The sequence below is a fragment of the Symphalangus syndactylus genome, chromosome 5 (genome assembly GCF_028878055.3).
Source record: "Symphalangus syndactylus isolate Jambi chromosome 5, NHGRI_mSymSyn1-v2.1_pri, whole genome shotgun sequence".
Taxonomy (NCBI): Eukaryota; Metazoa; Chordata; class Mammalia; order Primates; family Hylobatidae; genus Symphalangus; species Symphalangus syndactylus.
In genome coordinates this window covers 61737525-61754360 of record NC_072427.2, presented here as the reverse complement: position 1 = coordinate 61754360, position 16836 = coordinate 61737525, and the positions used below count along the sequence as shown (strand labels likewise).

The following is a 16836-nucleotide window of genomic DNA, read 5'->3' as shown; positions in this document are numbered from 1 at the left end:
TTGAAGGTGGCGTGGGAATGGGGCTGATGAGGACCGGAAGGGCACGGTATAGCAGACCAAGGTGCTTGGCGGGCCCGATCCTATCAAGTACAAAGGAGCCCTTCGCCTGAGGGTGATCCTCTTTCTTGAAACCCAAATATTCTGGGCCATGTTTCTGCATGGAATCTGTGAGCTAAATATTTGCTTTATGCTGGACCAAAGTATCTACTGCAGCTCACTTATTTGGGGATAAACAGATTCAAGAAAAGTGTACATTAAAACAAATCCACCCTCCCCCACTCAGCCCCACCTCATTTCCACTCCATACAGAAAAAAGACTGTCATTCAAAAAAATTGAAAACTATACTGAGGGCTCAACTTTCCGGAGTCGTTGGGACAAAGTATGTGTATATAAACATTCACAGCCCAGCTCCACAGGGTTCCCCTGATTTGTATTCTTTGAGAAGTCTGCGGGCACTAGGTGAACGGGTAACAGTTTCCTTAGTGAGTTACACAGAAACTTTATTTAACTTAACAGGAGTCATTAGCTGAATTTTATGGAGATAAGGACTTCCAGGAGTGAGTTCCCTTCTGATTGTTTTTTGATGAAAAACAAGACAAGAGAGAGCTACACTTGGATGCTCTGACAACCTGCAGTTTTACTTTACAAACTCTATGGCTCTAAGATGGCCCCACAGAGCCACCAGGGCTGGAGCTGCGGTTTGATTTCACTGAGTTGAAAGCAATCTGTCAATGTAAAGAGGAGTGAGAAGGTTATTTTAAACATTTAGTTAAGCTTGTGACTGTCTTTCTTTTAGAGGCATTCCTGGCTGCAAACTGCCTCATCCTGGGTGACATAAGACAAGCTATTGCATGAGGTTAGACTGAGGTCCCTGCGTGCTGGTCTGCGCATGCTGCCATTAGCTGATTAATATGTGTTTATTTTTAGGGCCTGAACTAACAGACCAGGCTAAGGCCAATGCAAGATAATATTTGAAGTACTCTGTGAGCATCTCATGCTTACAAAAGGCCCTACTTTGTGTGAAGTTGTTGATGTAGGTGTAGTCCCTGTCAGCCTAGTAAAATATAATACACCAAATGCAGAGAAAACCCCTTCCAACTCCATTATAGAAAGGACCACTGCAAAAATACATCGATGATCACTTTTAAAAGAAACACTTGTTGAAGGAAACAGGAAGATAAATATGCCTAACCAGCTATGAGAACTGGTTGAGTCCAAATACTCATTCAATACTAGATACTAAATAACAATGATTCCTAATATTATGTCCAGTGTCTTCCATAAACAGTAACTAGGTTTTAAATTTATTTTTAATGAGATACTTATGCCTCTACAAATATATGCTATAATAAAACCTATATGGATGTATGGCCTTTATGCAGACTTATAAGATTTATGATTCTAAGGAGTTCAGAAAAAAAAATGGTAAAAAGACTTTTCTGTTGTTGCCAAACTGTAAGTTTAAAGATGTTACAATTATATATTTATTTGCGTTTAATGTTTATCTCCTCCACTAGATAGTTTGTGCTATGCAGGCAAGCGTCTCGTCGACTTCATTATTACCTGGCATTTAGTGGTTAATGGCACATAGTAGACACTAAATAAATATTTGTTAAATAGCTGAATAATACAGAGAAAAGTCAGGCAGAGTATCTTTGCATAGCTATTTTGTGTAGGTCTAGTTTGGATGTCAAACCTTATGGCAGATATAAGATGGACTGAATGATTTGAAAAAACTGCTATTGTTTGCTTTACTAATTCATTTGCCTTTGTTCATTTGACGAGCTTTCCTACTTCCTCAAGAAAGAGGGCCATTGTAAATGATGAGAACTCAAGGACACAAAGAGGAGAACAACAGACGCTGGGACCTACTCGAGGGTGGAGAGCGGGAGGAGGGAGAGGATCAGAAAAAATAATTATCGGGTACTAGGCTTAGTACCTGTGTGATGAAGTAATCTGTACAACAAACTCCTGTGACAAAAGCATACCTATATAACAAGCCTGCACATATATCCCCGAACCTAAAGTTGTTGTTTTAAAACAAGAAAGAGAGCCATTGGTGCTGACTGGCACAGTCAGAGTAAAGTTAAAGTTAATTGCTTTTCATGCTTTATGTTTTTTTCTCCCAGGGAATTTGCTGGAATATTTTAGAGGAAAATGACCTGGAACTTTTCCCTTTTAGTTTAAACTGGTCATCTCAACCTTTAATATATTTTAAAATTGATACATAATATTTTAGACATTTATGGAGTACATGTGACATTTTGTTACATGCGTAGAATGTGTAATAATCAAGTCAGGGAATTTAGGGTATCTATCATCTCAAGTATTTATTTCTATGTGTTGGGAACAATTCAGGCCCTCTTTTCTAGCTACGTTAAAATATACAATACATTGCTGTTAACGATAGTCACTCTACTCTGCTGCCGAACAACAAAACTTGTACCTTTAGTCTAACAGTACGTTTGGGTCACCACAACCTTTGTGATATGCAAGACTGCAACACTGGCGTACCTTCCTTACCTTTTAGGTTAACACAAATATAGTTCTAGCCAGACTTCTGAACAGTAACAACTCTGGAAAAGGTGCATTTAGAGTTTAGAGCTGGGAAAGATTGCTGGCAACAGTTCCAATTCGCTGCTAAGTTCTGTGCTTGAGGCTGAAAAGCAAGGTTCTATTTTATTTATTAGACTTCATAGAAAGACACTGGAGATCTCGAGAGACCAAAAGTCCAGTCTGTAAAGTTGTTATATCCACAATCAGATCAGCTAGGTCCATAACGGGGACACATATGGCAATTTACCACCACGATTTCCACAGGGAAGCAACCCTTGTGGCTTCAGTCTATTTTCATGATATACCCAACATAGATCAATCACCCACAGCTCCCGACATTTTTAACACCCTTTAGGCTTATTTATGGACCAAGCATTAGTTTTACTGAAACAGACCAACAGCCACCATTTGAAAGACGAATTCTTTTATCTCACTCAAGATTACTCAATGGTTTCTAGGACTGACTTTGGTAGGCCTCACTAGCCCCATGTCAATTTTGAAGATTCTTTACTATAATGTCTTTAGATAGTCAGTTGCTGCTCTCAAACCTTCCAGCACAAGAACAGACATTTCAGAAGAGGATGGAAATAATAACTTTCACGAGGAGGAAGGACATCATGTGTGGGGCATAATTTTAAGAGGAAGCCTTTTAGACTCATGGTGTGATGTTTGGACTTTGTCTTAAGCCTCTCTTTTAGCTATTTTGTAACAAGTATACCTTACTGTTAACCACTGTCTCCCTAATGTGCAACAGAACACCAGAAATTATTCCTCCTATGTCATAGTAACTTCGTACCTGTTGACCAACCTTTTTTTCAGACTTCCTTCACCCATTAATTTTTTAACAAAATACACATCTTGAAAAACTAGGAAGGTTGCAGAAGATTTAGAGTATATATATTGACTCAATGCCTACCTTCTTTTCCAAAGTGTTTACCATAATCTGATTAAATTTTATTTAAAATGTTTGTATATTTGTTTACTCTAAAGGATTGAACATAATTAGCTCAAGAAAATGGTCTGCAATTTTGGAACTCCTCAACTTGCTTGTGTGAGTGGCGGGTGTCAGTTTCTTTGGACAAATGTACATAAATTACCCAAAGTTAAATGACAGTAATTATGCAGGGAATGGATGCACTAGGGACAGTCAGTCTCGAGCAAGTTTGTCCAACCCACGGACTGCATGTGACCCAGGATGGCTTTGAATGTGGCCCAACACAAATTCGTAAACTTTCTTAAAACATTATGAGATGTTTTTGCGATTGTTTTTAAAGCTCATCAGCTATTATTAGTGTTAGTGTATTTTATGTGTGGACCAACACAATTCTTCCAATTTACACTTGTACGGCACTTTATGCTTTCTAGAAAATGCGAGTCCATTATTTAGGAGGATAAAGTATTCAAAGAAACTAAGTGACTTCCCAGAGACTTATGGCAAGACACCGGAGTTATTAGGATGAAGGTCTTCTGATTTCTTGTTCAGAGTTTACCGAGGAACCCTGGAAAGTTTTGGTGAACCATTTTACCCTATAATCCCTATTATATTTATCAAATGAGTCCTTACAATTTGCATCTTATCTTGTATATAGAGATAAAAAAAAAACATGATAATTATTCAGTGTTTAAATGCTACAAATTTGATATAATTGCTAGGCATTATTAAAATATATTTAAGTAATAATTTTGTTTTGAAACCAATTGAGATATTCAGATATTTCACATTTTGCTGACTTCACCTTCTGACAAGCTATTTTTTATTTCGTATTCATAGACAAACCTTTAAAATATATAAATTGGGTTTTTTTATTTTTGGTGAGGTATCCTAAAACTTCTGAAGGTAACATTAATTTTTATCTGTCAGGATGTACTAATTAGAGCTTCAAAAAAATTAAAACATTATGCCTGAGTTCAAACTGCTTGTCTGTTTTTTTAAAAAATATAATTATCGGGCTGGGTGTGGTGGCTCATGCCTGTAATCCCAGCACTTTGGGAGTTCAAGACCAGCCTGACCAACATGGAGAAACCCTGTCTCTACTAAAAATACAAAATTAGCCAGGTGTGGTGGCGCATGCCTGTCATCCCAGCTACTTGGGAGGCTGAGGCAGAAGAATCGCTTGAACCCAGGAGGCAGAGGTTGCGGTAAGCCGAGATCGTGCCATTGCACTCCAACCTGGGCGACAGGAGTGAAACTCCATCTCAAAAAAAAAAAAAAAAAAAAAAAAAAATATATATATATATATATATATAATTATCGTTATATTTCTCTTTAATAAAATGTGGAGCAATATTTTACCTTTCTAGGTAAGTGAAAATATATTGGTCTTATTTCAGTTTCACAATTGTGAACTGTATAATTTCTATTAAAAAGTATGAGTAACATCATTTAAAGTATGAATAATATCACATTAAATATATGATACATATTAATACATATTTATCATATTAAGTATATGATACATATCTAAATATATGATACATATTACCTAGTCTTTGGTCTTTGCTATGATTCCTATGGCTATATATTGGGAATGAAATTAAAACAAAAGAACATTATTCAAACAAACAGAAATCAGTGACAGAACAGACTATGTCTATAGTGCAATTAAAATCTAATTTTCAGAATTATTAATAAGATGCAAAAATATATGTATTATCACAATAGTGCTATAAGAACAACTTATTTAATATTAGTTAACCAAATAGATTTTGGGGAGTTACGTATATTCACTATAATCTTAAGACAGTTCTGGATACAATGAGAGATAGTATATTCAAATAACGAAAGACTGAATAAACTGTATACAAGTGACTTGATTTTAAAGGGCTAGAAAAGTAGTCCTTCTAACTTTGCATCATTCTTATTATTACAATATCCTTGTTAATGCAAATGAAAATGTGGGTTAAGAGTATGAGAGCACAGCTACTGATATTGCACTGAAATGCTTGAAAAGCTACCACATTTCAATGGTAATGATGGAGGTGGAGGAATGACATGGCAGGGGTGGTTTATTTAACTAAAAAGGTGAAATTTCTATTTGGTTTTGAAGGATGAGAAGGAGGATTTAAGATGGAGAAGCATGTATGGGTAAGAACCAGGGCAGAGATAAAAATAGAGACATCCATGCCTGGTACTTCAGGGCTTCCCTAGAACTCAGTTTGAAAATCAGTGCAGTAGCCAGTTAAAAGAATAAATCTGGAAATAAAAAAAAAAAAACAACAAAGATTGAATCTGATGACACACGCCTGGAAATGATGCAAAGACAGGCACCTAGACAAGACTGTTGGAGGAGTAAGGAGACGAGGGGTGTGAGGATGGAAACATGAGGCCAACAACGTAAGAGGCAGGTGGAGGAAAAGGAACAAACAAAGATGATTATGCAGGCGGACAGGCATCAACAGGGTGGAAAGAGAATCAGGAAAGAGTGGTATCACAGAAGCCAAGAGTGGGTTTAAAGGGTCAAACAGAGGAGAGTGGTCAAAAAAGATAAGGAACAAGACATCTCTGCAGGGTCTGACAACTAGGAGGTACTACCAGAGCAGTTACACCCCAGAGATGGAGGTGGAGACAGAATCAGAGACATGAGGAAGTAGGGACCCTGAATGCAGATGACTCTTTCAAGATTGATGGTGAAGAAAAGAAAAGAGATAAAAGCAGACACAGCAGAAAGAGAATGAAAGCAGGTTAGATGTGGGATGGGCAGCCTTCAGTATATTGGTGGCCAGTATACTGGGGTCTAATATGATCTTGTGTGTCATAAAACAATTGACCTTATGAAATTTGTGTCCACAGACTCAATCAGAAGGACACAGGATTAAAAAGACCATAATACTGACAGAATAAAAATGAGAGATTGTCACAATGAGATGTGTCCACTTGGGGGAAGTACACGATACACACAGTGAACAAACAACTACAATTAAAAAATCTATACATTTAGCACAGTTTCAGAAATATTATAACTTTTTAGATAAAAGGGCAAGTAGCCTTCTTAATAGAGTTAGAAGGTGATAACGAACATAACCCAATCTGTACCATTCACTGTTTCAACGATGTTATAAAATCATAGGATTGGGACAATTTTATCTAAAGGAATAAAAAATTACATTAAAAAGACATATTTTCAGCCTTACAGCTTTGAACTCCTCTAATTAAAGTGAAGTCAACTTTGTATTAAGGACATGCATGCTTACTTATTCTAAATATTCCTTATTTGCTTTACTTTCATTTTCTCTTAGTTTATTGAACACTGTCAGTATTAAACTCTGGAAACCAGTGGAAAGTCAGGATAAATGAGCTTTATATTACATCAAAATGGGTTATAGGTCTCTTCATTTAGAGTTACTTGCTGATCTCAATTTAATGAGGTTTTAGGCAGAATTATCAAAATACTGGCCAGTATTCTGAAATGTCTCTTACAGGTGTCTGTGCCACCATTAAGAGCAGTGTGTGTTTAGTTGCCTTTATGGTACAGTGTGTGTCAAGGCAACAAGTCCTAGCAAATAGAGGGGTAAATTAAACTTCGGCAAGCAGTTTCTCAGTTACAATAAATCTTCAGTTCAAGAATTATAGCTTAACTACCAATTTTTTCTGTAAAAAGTATTGGAACTCCTGAGAGGTGCTCAGCTTACAATTAGTTATCTGCACAAGGTAATGAGAATAGTTTTTCCCTGGGTCACTGGAGAGCAAGTTTTCAAGTTGCAATGTGTAAAAAGTCCCAGGTCCAATCAGCCGCTCAGACTATGATCAGTGGCTCTTCTTTGATCTAAGGTGTGTATATGAATGTGTGTATCAGTGTAACTTGTCTTTGTAGAGGCCCTTGCTTCTGCCTCACAGATGTCCTATGCTTCAATTCATGACTACTCGACTCCCCGGGGTTAGTAAGTCATACGATCCCAGAATGTTAGTGATTACCCAACCGCTTTTCAGCTGAACAACCAGGGCTCACTGGGCCAAAGTGTGAGGCCTGCTGGACTCTTTGGTTAACACAGAGCCTAAAAGAGCATCAGACAGATTATTGAAATATGGTGTCATCACTTCTTAGTGCCTCTTTTTGCAAATTACTAAATTTGTAATTTTATTATGATGGGAACCGAAGTCTATGAGAATACCTTAGCTATTTTGTGTTTTACTTATAGATATTTCCCCTGGCTAGCTTAATAGCTGGGAATCATTCACCCCATTCTCAGAAATGTGCAAAAGTAAGAAACACAGAGGCCCTTTTTGATGAATCTGTATGTGTACACTAAACCTTTACAAGGGCAGCACCCTGACATCTGAAATCAACCTCTTAGCTAATTCAGAAAGATAACCCATCTCCTCATGGCCAAAACAGGTCCACTTAAGTTAACAGTATTTGGCGGTGTCACTTGGGCAGGGAAAAATCACACATGCAATACCACAAAATCAGCAGGGGAGCTGTCTTGAAAGTGGAGCTTACAGGAATTCCAGCCTATTTCTAGCAAGAGCCCCATGGTGCAACAATTATGTTTATGGTACTGAAGGAAAAAGGAGCAAAGAGGAGGAGAGATATCAAGCATATAAAGAATTTTTTTTAAAGGGGGAGAATTTAGTTAGCAAGCAGGACCAAAGAAAAAGATAAGATTGGATAACTCAATGTTTATGCATTATTTAATATGAGATCCAACTAAATTCCAACAATAAACAAATCTCCATGAAGACTGGAGATTTTATCCACAGAATGAGATAGATTATTCGTCACTGCTGCAAAGCAAATATAATAAGGGCAACAGGAAAATTTTCAGCAGACAGATTCTTAAATAAACAAGGGCAAAAGACCAGTGATTATTACACCTTTTAAACTTTTATATTGTCTAAATTGCATTATCTGTGGATGGCAAGGGATTTACATGTGTAGTCCTTTACAATTGCTTTGAGCAATTATTGCTTGTTAGACTCTAATTTCCTTTTTCTCCCTAGGAATAACTGACTTAACTGCCTAGTTGTCCAAACTTAGCACCACTTACACAGCTACCAGTGATCCTCCTCCACTTCCTCCCTACTCTTTACTGAGCCCCTACTAAAGTGCCAGGTAATCTGACAGGCGCTTTGTGTATTTATCTCAAATCTCTCCTGTAACCCGGTGTTATTTTTAATAACAATGTTATAAAATCATAGGATTGAGACAATTTAAAGGAATAAAAATTACCTTAAAAATACATATTTTCAGCCTCACAGCTTTGAACTCTAATTAAAGTGAAGTCAACTTTGTATTAAGGACGTGCATGCTTACTTATTCTAAATACTCTTTATTTGCTTTACTTTCATTTTCTCTTAGTTTATGAACCCTGTCAATATTGAACTCTGGGAACCTGTGGAAAGTCAGGATAAATGAGCTTTATATTACATCAAAACGGGTTATATGTCTCTTCATTTAGAGTTACTTGCTGATCTTAATTTAATAAGGTTTTAGGCAGAATTATCAAAATACTGGCTAATATTCTGAAATGTCTTTTACAGGTGTCTGTGCCACCATTATGAGCAGTGTGGGTAGGGCTGGCTTTGTGGTATAGTGCGTGTCAAGCCAACAAGTCCTAACAAATAGAGGGGTAAATTAAACTTCTGCAAGCAGTTTTAATCATATTTTCAGCAAATTCCAACTTACGTTTCCCGTGTTTACTGTATGTTCATGTGTATCACAGCTCTGAGGCTCTAGCTCTGTTTGGGTCCTAAATTTATGCCTTGTTTAAACAAGTGGCTCTGGTCTCATCATGCAACAATTTAAAAAATAATGAACACTGGGATTTCCTAAATGAAAAAGCTTGCCACCAACTAACTGGACGAAAGGTATCAATAAGATGCTCCCATTTTGACAAAATGCTTAAATATTGGGCATATATGAATTTAAACTCAGGCTTTTAAGAGAGAATTAGATAATGTGAAAATTATACACAGGAACTTGCAAAAAACTTTTAAACAGCATTAAAAAAAAAAAAGGCTACTCCAATCCCAACATATGTTTTTACACAAATCTGCATGCTCCAATTAATCTGCCGAACTGCTGGTGTGCGGCTGGGACCGCCTTAATCATCTTTGTAAGCACAATGTACAATTTGTGGTCTGATTTGTAGCAAGAAAAGTGCACTTAATTTTGGCTCTCCCCATACTTAAACCTATTTTAGAAAATTAGAATTTAACCATAGCTTTACACAGTCTTAAAAAGAAAAACTGTATGCAGCCGCTGACAGGTCATTGATGTTGTAATACTCTGAGTACCCGAGGAGAGATTTTATAGTATTATCCCAATGAATGGCATAAAAGAGACTTGGATTTTAAAAATTCATCTCCACTTGTCAAACATTATTAGGAGAGGAGGGAAAAATGGAGACTTCTTGGGATGATCTGACACAATGGCATGTTTTTCCAGTCCACCATGTCTGGCTGGCAGAACTCTTTTCTTCTGTAGTGTAATAAACAATTGTTAGTACAATGCTACGTTTGGAACAAGGCAAGTTTCATCTTCTTTTTTAAGCCCTTGGCTCAAGACAACAGTTTTATAGGAAATGGCTATTGTGTTTAGTGTTATTTGATGATGAAATGTCATCTGACTAAAATATTTCTATAATAAATTATTTCATTCAATAAAGCCATCAATAGTTTGGTCAGCTTAAAAATGTAATTTGCATTATAATACATTCAGAAATCCCTGATGAAAACTCCTTCTGTATGCATTAGTTCATATCAACGCACACACAAGTGCGCTTGCTTGTAAGCTCTTTCTCTTTCTCTTGTGGTTTAAAAGAGTTGCTTGCAACTTGAACTTGTCATAAAAATTCAAAATCTGAAAATGCCATCACCATTTTGCAGCTTAGTATAGAATCATTTTAAAGCAGGAACAAAAATGCTAAATTATTAGTTAATTTAGAGAGTGATGATTTACTAGGAGTAAACTGGTAGTATTAAAATGTGGTTTTCCCTCATTTTCTTGTAAAATGTGAGTGGCTGTGGCATCATCACATTTTTGATCATCGAATGGAATAACCCCCCACATTTTGGGAGCAGCCACATCTCCTCCTTGTCGTTTGATTTTGTCACATAACTTTTTTATAGTTGTGTTTATCATTTAACAATAATTTAGTTTATAAATTATGAGAAATAAGAATTAGTTTTATTGGTGGAATTTTTCAATATTCATTAAGATAACTAGAGATAGTCTTGAAAAGTCAGGGCTGCTAATCATCAGCTTCATGAAAAAAATACCAGGATCCTATTTCTTAATTCATCTGTTTATAATCCATGACTACTTCTGGGAGTGGAGTCTCTGTTGAAGGAAAAACTGTGTATACTGGCCAATATCCTTCTAATACAGACTTCAAATACTTTCCTCTAAGGAGAAAACCTTTTGAGGAAACAAGATGTCTCTCCTGCTTCTGAGACTGGTGAGGACAGGGGCTGGATCTATGTGTCTCTGTTCCTAGGGCCAAGCACAGGGCCTGGCCCACCTTTGGGTGCCCAATAAATACTTGTGGATGAATGAAGAAGTGAGAGAGTAACTGAGCTGTGTAAAGATCGTTGAGCTTATGATAATCCATAACTCTGGTCCAACAGACCAGTATTCCTAATCTCACTGCAGCATCATGGCTCCTGGCCTCTGTGCCATATTCTTGAATTTCGTGCGTGTACTCTAGCTTCTGTCTGAACCTTTATAGGACTGAAAGGGATATCTGTGCTAAATCTCTTATTGCTGTTTTATTTTCAAAGCAGCAAGAACATGTTTCAGTCATTTGGAAAGGAATGGACTCAAGATGCAGAATGGACACCTATTGTTTCTTTGGATGTGCATACCATGAATTAGTTAGTTCAATGTAGGAAAAGCACAGGAAAAAGAATCTGAAATCCTAGGCTCCAGGCGTGACCCTGACTGTAATTGGCTGTGTGACCTTGGATAAATTGCAGAGACTCTCAGGCCCTTTTTCCTCATTTGTAAATGAAAAGACCGTAATCTCAGATAATGTCTAAGGTCTTGCTTAGCCCTAATATCTTTAAATTTTATTACTATTCTTATTTCTACAAGCAAATATGAGTACTAGAATGTGATTCTTTTAAGTAGTCTAGAAAATGGCATAGCTGCCCTCTCAAAAAGAACAACTTGAACTCCCAGTTGTAACTTACATGTAAGCCCAATGTAACATAAGCATTCATTAGATTATTCTTTTGTATTACTATCTATGGTGCTAAGTTCAACATGTGAGGTACATGAGGAATTTGTTTATTTATCTTGTAATTATTTAACAATCTTTCCTGTCAAGCTAAATCTAGAGCTACGTACTCATTGGTGATATCCTGGGCTTTGGGGTGTCCTTGGACCTTTGGAAACTGTATGCAAAATTTTGCATATGTGCAAAGTTATGCAGGGAGAAAGTTCATAGGTATAACTAATATTGAATTCAAAATTTTAGAAACCTCAGTCTAAATCATGGTCTGTCATTTCTTGCTATGAAATGTCCTTGGAGTTGGACTTGGGTTGGATTCCAAGCTCGGCCACTTACTAGTTCTCTGACCTTGAGCAGGCCTCAGTGTTCTTATGAGTAAAATAGAAGTAATAGTATCTACTCTATTGCACAGTTATTAGAATTAATAAGAGATACACATAGAATTAATAATTATAAAATCACTGGTCCAGAATCCATCTCATGACAAGTACTTAATATGCAACAAATACACTTTGCTTTTTGTTTTAGTAAATGAGGTTACCTAAGTCTTCAAGGTTTTTCACTGCTGATAGTCAATTCAACCTTTGGGAGAGATTCCTTTTCAAAAGCTTTTAAGAGAAGGTGGGGTGGAGGTGTGTGTCTAAATAAGGTAGTCTATAAAGGAATCCACCTGCCTAATAGGATTCTATGTATACGAGTTAATTCAATTATACTACAATGGATGGCAGCCATTGGTTAAAACATCAATTTAAAACAATTTAAAATGTTTGACAGTTTTGGTTTACACATGTCTTATTACAGGTAGGTTTCCTGACTCAGCTTAGTGAGCCAATGAGATTTTCCGATCCAAGCATTTATTGGCATAAAGGCATGAAGACTCAGTAAGAGGGCTGAGGTCTCTTCCAGTTCTGAGACTCTGCCATTCTCTTTTCCTGAATGAGGAACTGAAAAATCTGCTTTAAATGGCTCTGAAATCTACTTTAATATCTAAATAGTCTCAGGTCCCAAAATGGCACTAGTGTTCCCAATATCTTTATACACCATACAACGGGTGCTTCAGTGCACAGGAAATTGAGACTCACTCTCCATTTGGAATCATTCTAAACGTAAACGACTATGGGAGTTCTAGATCAAACAGAGAGAACTCATTTGAACTTTAGAAGAAGGGAGGGAGGGAAATGCCACTGCTACTCGGTATGACCACATCACAAATGAGACTGGCTACCACACCCAACTCAGAAAAGCAGTCCGTTTCATAGGACCATCTGCAGAAGACTGTATTCACACTACTTGATGTACCAACTTAGTTGGGTGGTATCTTCAACTTTCAGAGCATCCTTCCTTAAACAAACAAAATCTTTGGAAAAGAAACTGCAATTTTGTAATCTCTGAGGCCTAGAGAAGTCTGGTAACCTGGTCAGCTAATAAGTGCAGGTGCTAAGATCTGAACTCAGGTCCAACAGACTCCAGAATTACTGATTCTTTCCATCACCCATGTGGTTCCCAAAACATGAATGGAGAATGCCAAGTAGTTGCATAGGAATTGGCTGAGGAGGAAGATGAAACACATATTCCTAGATTTAGACACAATCTGAGTAAGGTGGTCTGGGGCAGGCTCAGGAATCTATATTTTGAACAGCTGTCTCCATTAAATCTGATATACAGTCTGACTTGGGAACCACTGAAATCTGTCTTTGGGCTATAGTCTGCAGGAAAAGTTTTCTGTAGGGAGTGAGATTTGAACACCAAAGGAAAAAAATGAACTTAGGTAGAGGCTGGGTTGTGAGTTGATCTTTAATGAAGGAAGCTGGCATGTTTGTAAGAGAATAAGAAAACTGTGCGAGCTAGAGCAGAGGGTCTGTGAAGGAGGGGTAAGGCTGGAGGTGCATCTAAAAATTATATAGCGAATAGGTTCATTGTTTAGGGAACTCTAATTGTTTGGTAGTGGTTTCTTTGAAGCCCCGTGTTGAGAAGGATTTTGATGCAAGGAGTGGTGGCATACAGCCACATAGCAGACATGCCAAATTTAAATACAAAACTTTATTTTAAAATGACAACATATGGTGTATTTTGTAGTCCATCAAGACTGGCTTTGTGTAAATGAATATATGATTAAAAATAAGACAAATAGTAAAATTTAATTATCTCCCCCCAATCTTACTCGGCTCCTACAATCCTGTTTTTAATTATAGCTTCATGACTTTTACCTGAATTCCTCAAGTGCAAATACTTTCTTTTACAATTTATTTCCATCGTATCTTTAGCGCAATGCAGAAAAGGAATCTTAAATATTTATTTCAGCATTTTATATTTTTATTGGTTTTGTAAACCACTGAAATTGTAGGGTGTGCTTAGAGTGAGTTGATTCCATATGCAGTAAATCAACTGGAGGACAGACGACAGCATACACCATTTACAAAGTGAATCACTATAGCTAAAAATACAACTTTCTCCCCTCCCACCCCTAAAACCTGCCAACATCCAAACAACTACAAAATTGCATGCTAGAGAGATGTGTACTATATGCCAAGATAAATACATACAAATTAAACTGGAAAACCTCAAGGTGTTATTGATTAATTCTAAGAAACATTTCAAAATCAAGTCATATAGAGACTATTTTCTGGGATAATCGCAAGGAGAGAAATAAAACAATTGCGCAGGATAGGAATGTGGAAGGGAGCCTTATTAAAATACTTTAGATTAAAGGCAAAACAGGAGAAAAAGTTGGTAGGTAGCAGAGGGTAAAATGATAGGTAGCCACAAAAAGGAGTTTCAGATTTAATTAAATAGCACTAGGAACACAGACCCTCTAACTTCCTCCACTTTTTTGGGCTGCCTTCCAGGCTGATCCCATGTCACTCTCATCCTTTCCTGACGTGTCCTCCCAATCTGAGGCATCTGTGGGGGTCAGCAGCTTCAGGACTTCCTAACAGCAGTGGGTGACAGGCAGAAAAGACCTGACCGTGACAAAGCCAACAACCCTAAAAACAGACGTCTTATCATTAGTCTAAGCCAGGCCTGTGGTAACTTGGTATCTGATATTCAGGATTACATTCCTGAGCACACTGAACATTGCATTCTCTTCACAAGGCACAGAAACATCCTAAAATCAAGCAAGTGAAGACCCAGAAGGGATCATCCAAGCATTTCAGAGGCTACCACTTCCAGCAGAATTAACTAGGTCATCAGATGTATCTTCCAATTGCCTTTAAAGACTTGAGATGCTGGGCGCACAGGCTCATGCCTATAATCCCAGCACTTTGGGAGGCCAAGGCGGGCAGATCGTTTGAGCCCAGGAGTTCGAGACCAGCCTGTGCAACATGGCAAAACCCCATCTCTACAAACAATACACAAATTAGCCAGGCATGGTGTTGCTCACCTGTAGTCTCAGCTAATTGGGAGGCTGAGGTGGGAGGATCGCTTTAGCCTGGGAGGCGGAGGTTGCAGTGAGATGAGACTGGGCCACCTCCCTACAGCCTGGATGAAAGAGTGACATCTTGTCTCAAAAAATAAAAATATAAATAGAAACCTTGAGATGCAAATTTGATGTCTAAAACAGAGTCTGGTGTACAGTAGGGGCTCAATAAATGTCTTCTGAATGTTGATTAGATGTCCAAATGGTTGACTGTGTGTGGCCTTGATAGCTAGAATGTTGGCAAACTTTAAATATAAAATAAGTTTCTGAAAAACAGGGAGAGGGAGGGAATGGACAATGGACCTTTTTTGTTTGTTTTTTTTTTTTTTTCAGATCTAAAAACCAACAAAGCGTAACTCTACAAGGGTTTGTCCAACATAAGGTGACCTGAAATGAGCAAGTGAGTTTGGTAGGGTGTGTGGGTGCAGAGATTTACCTAGAAACTGAGGAAATTATTAAAACAATTGAAGCTCAAGTATTTCTTTTTTTCCCCGTCACTAATTAGCCATAATATTGAAAACATTTTCATTCTATTCACACTCTGGGCTCAGTAAATATTGCTGATGGACCTATTAAATACACATCCAGTAAAGTAAGCACTATTAAAAAATGTGCCTATCAACAACCAAGGTAATGATAATCCCCACTGATAAGTATTTTTTTTCCCAGTAAATATCAAATTCAGAATAACCTTTAAAATTATATAACCTTAAGATCAGAAGTGTGGCATCAAAAATATTGGGACAAAAAGATGAAAACAGCACTTCATGCAGCAGTTTTTGAAATTCAAAGTTTACGATATAATAGGAAATTTAAAAATTATTTCCAAATGAAAGTGAATTGGCAAAACAACCTTATGTTTTAGAAAAGGTTTAAAATGGCTCGAAGATTTAGATTTCATTTAAGTAAGGAAAAAAAAAAGAGATCACTAGATCACTATGTTGGGCGATTGGCAACCACTTTTACTATAATTTAAAGAAACTCATTTTATCTTTCTTTTACTCAGGGAAATAATTATTTCTACCAAAGCTCTTTGCTGCCTTTTCTTCCTTCAAACCTGCATTCTAGGCCAGGATCCTATAAATGTCACATAAAATGAGTTTACTTAACTGAACAAGGATACTGCAGAAACAATATAATGACAGAAAACACCATCCTTCTAGCATGGAGAATAATTTTATTTTGAAGGCTACAGCCTGTGCATGATTACCAGAAGAAATATTTTTTAGTCCTATGTGACTTGGCACTGGCATAGAACAAGGATTCTGATGCAGAATTGAGAAAGTAGAAAGTTAGTTTCAAGAGGCCAGGGAGTGTTCTCTCCACCTCATCAACACAATAGGTGCTCAGTGAGGAACTAGAAGATAAATGAGTGAAGAGAGTTCAGTTGCTCATTGGTAATGAATTCAGACCATTCCCTATACCATGATTCTATCACCACCATGTATGTTCCCTGAATATTCTCTCCATTACAGATTTAGGAGGACACAGATATCCCTGACATATCCTAAATCTGTGAGGTAAGACTGCCCAGCAGTGAAAGACTTGATCAAAGGCTCGTCAGAAGAATGTGAATGGGTCGTACTTGAAAAACCTACTGTAAAACTATATTATCCAATTTGTCTTGTTAAAAGTTTAGTCGTTACTTCCTAGAAAATTAAACCACGTATTTGAAAAAATTAAGTGATGT

The 16836-nt window shown here is 37.2% G+C and overlaps 1 protein-coding gene and 1 pseudogene across 4 annotated transcripts in view; one reads left to right on the top strand and one right to left on the bottom strand.

Annotated features, from left to right (window-relative positions):
* LOC129482612 (casein kinase I-like) overlaps nt 1-4193 on the top strand; it is a 31275-nt pseudogene extending 27082 nt beyond the window's left edge.
* CDIN1 (CDAN1 interacting nuclease 1) overlaps nt 1-16836 on the bottom strand; it is a 232304-nt gene that overhangs the window by 18057 nt on the left and 197411 nt on the right. The window lies entirely within an intron of this gene.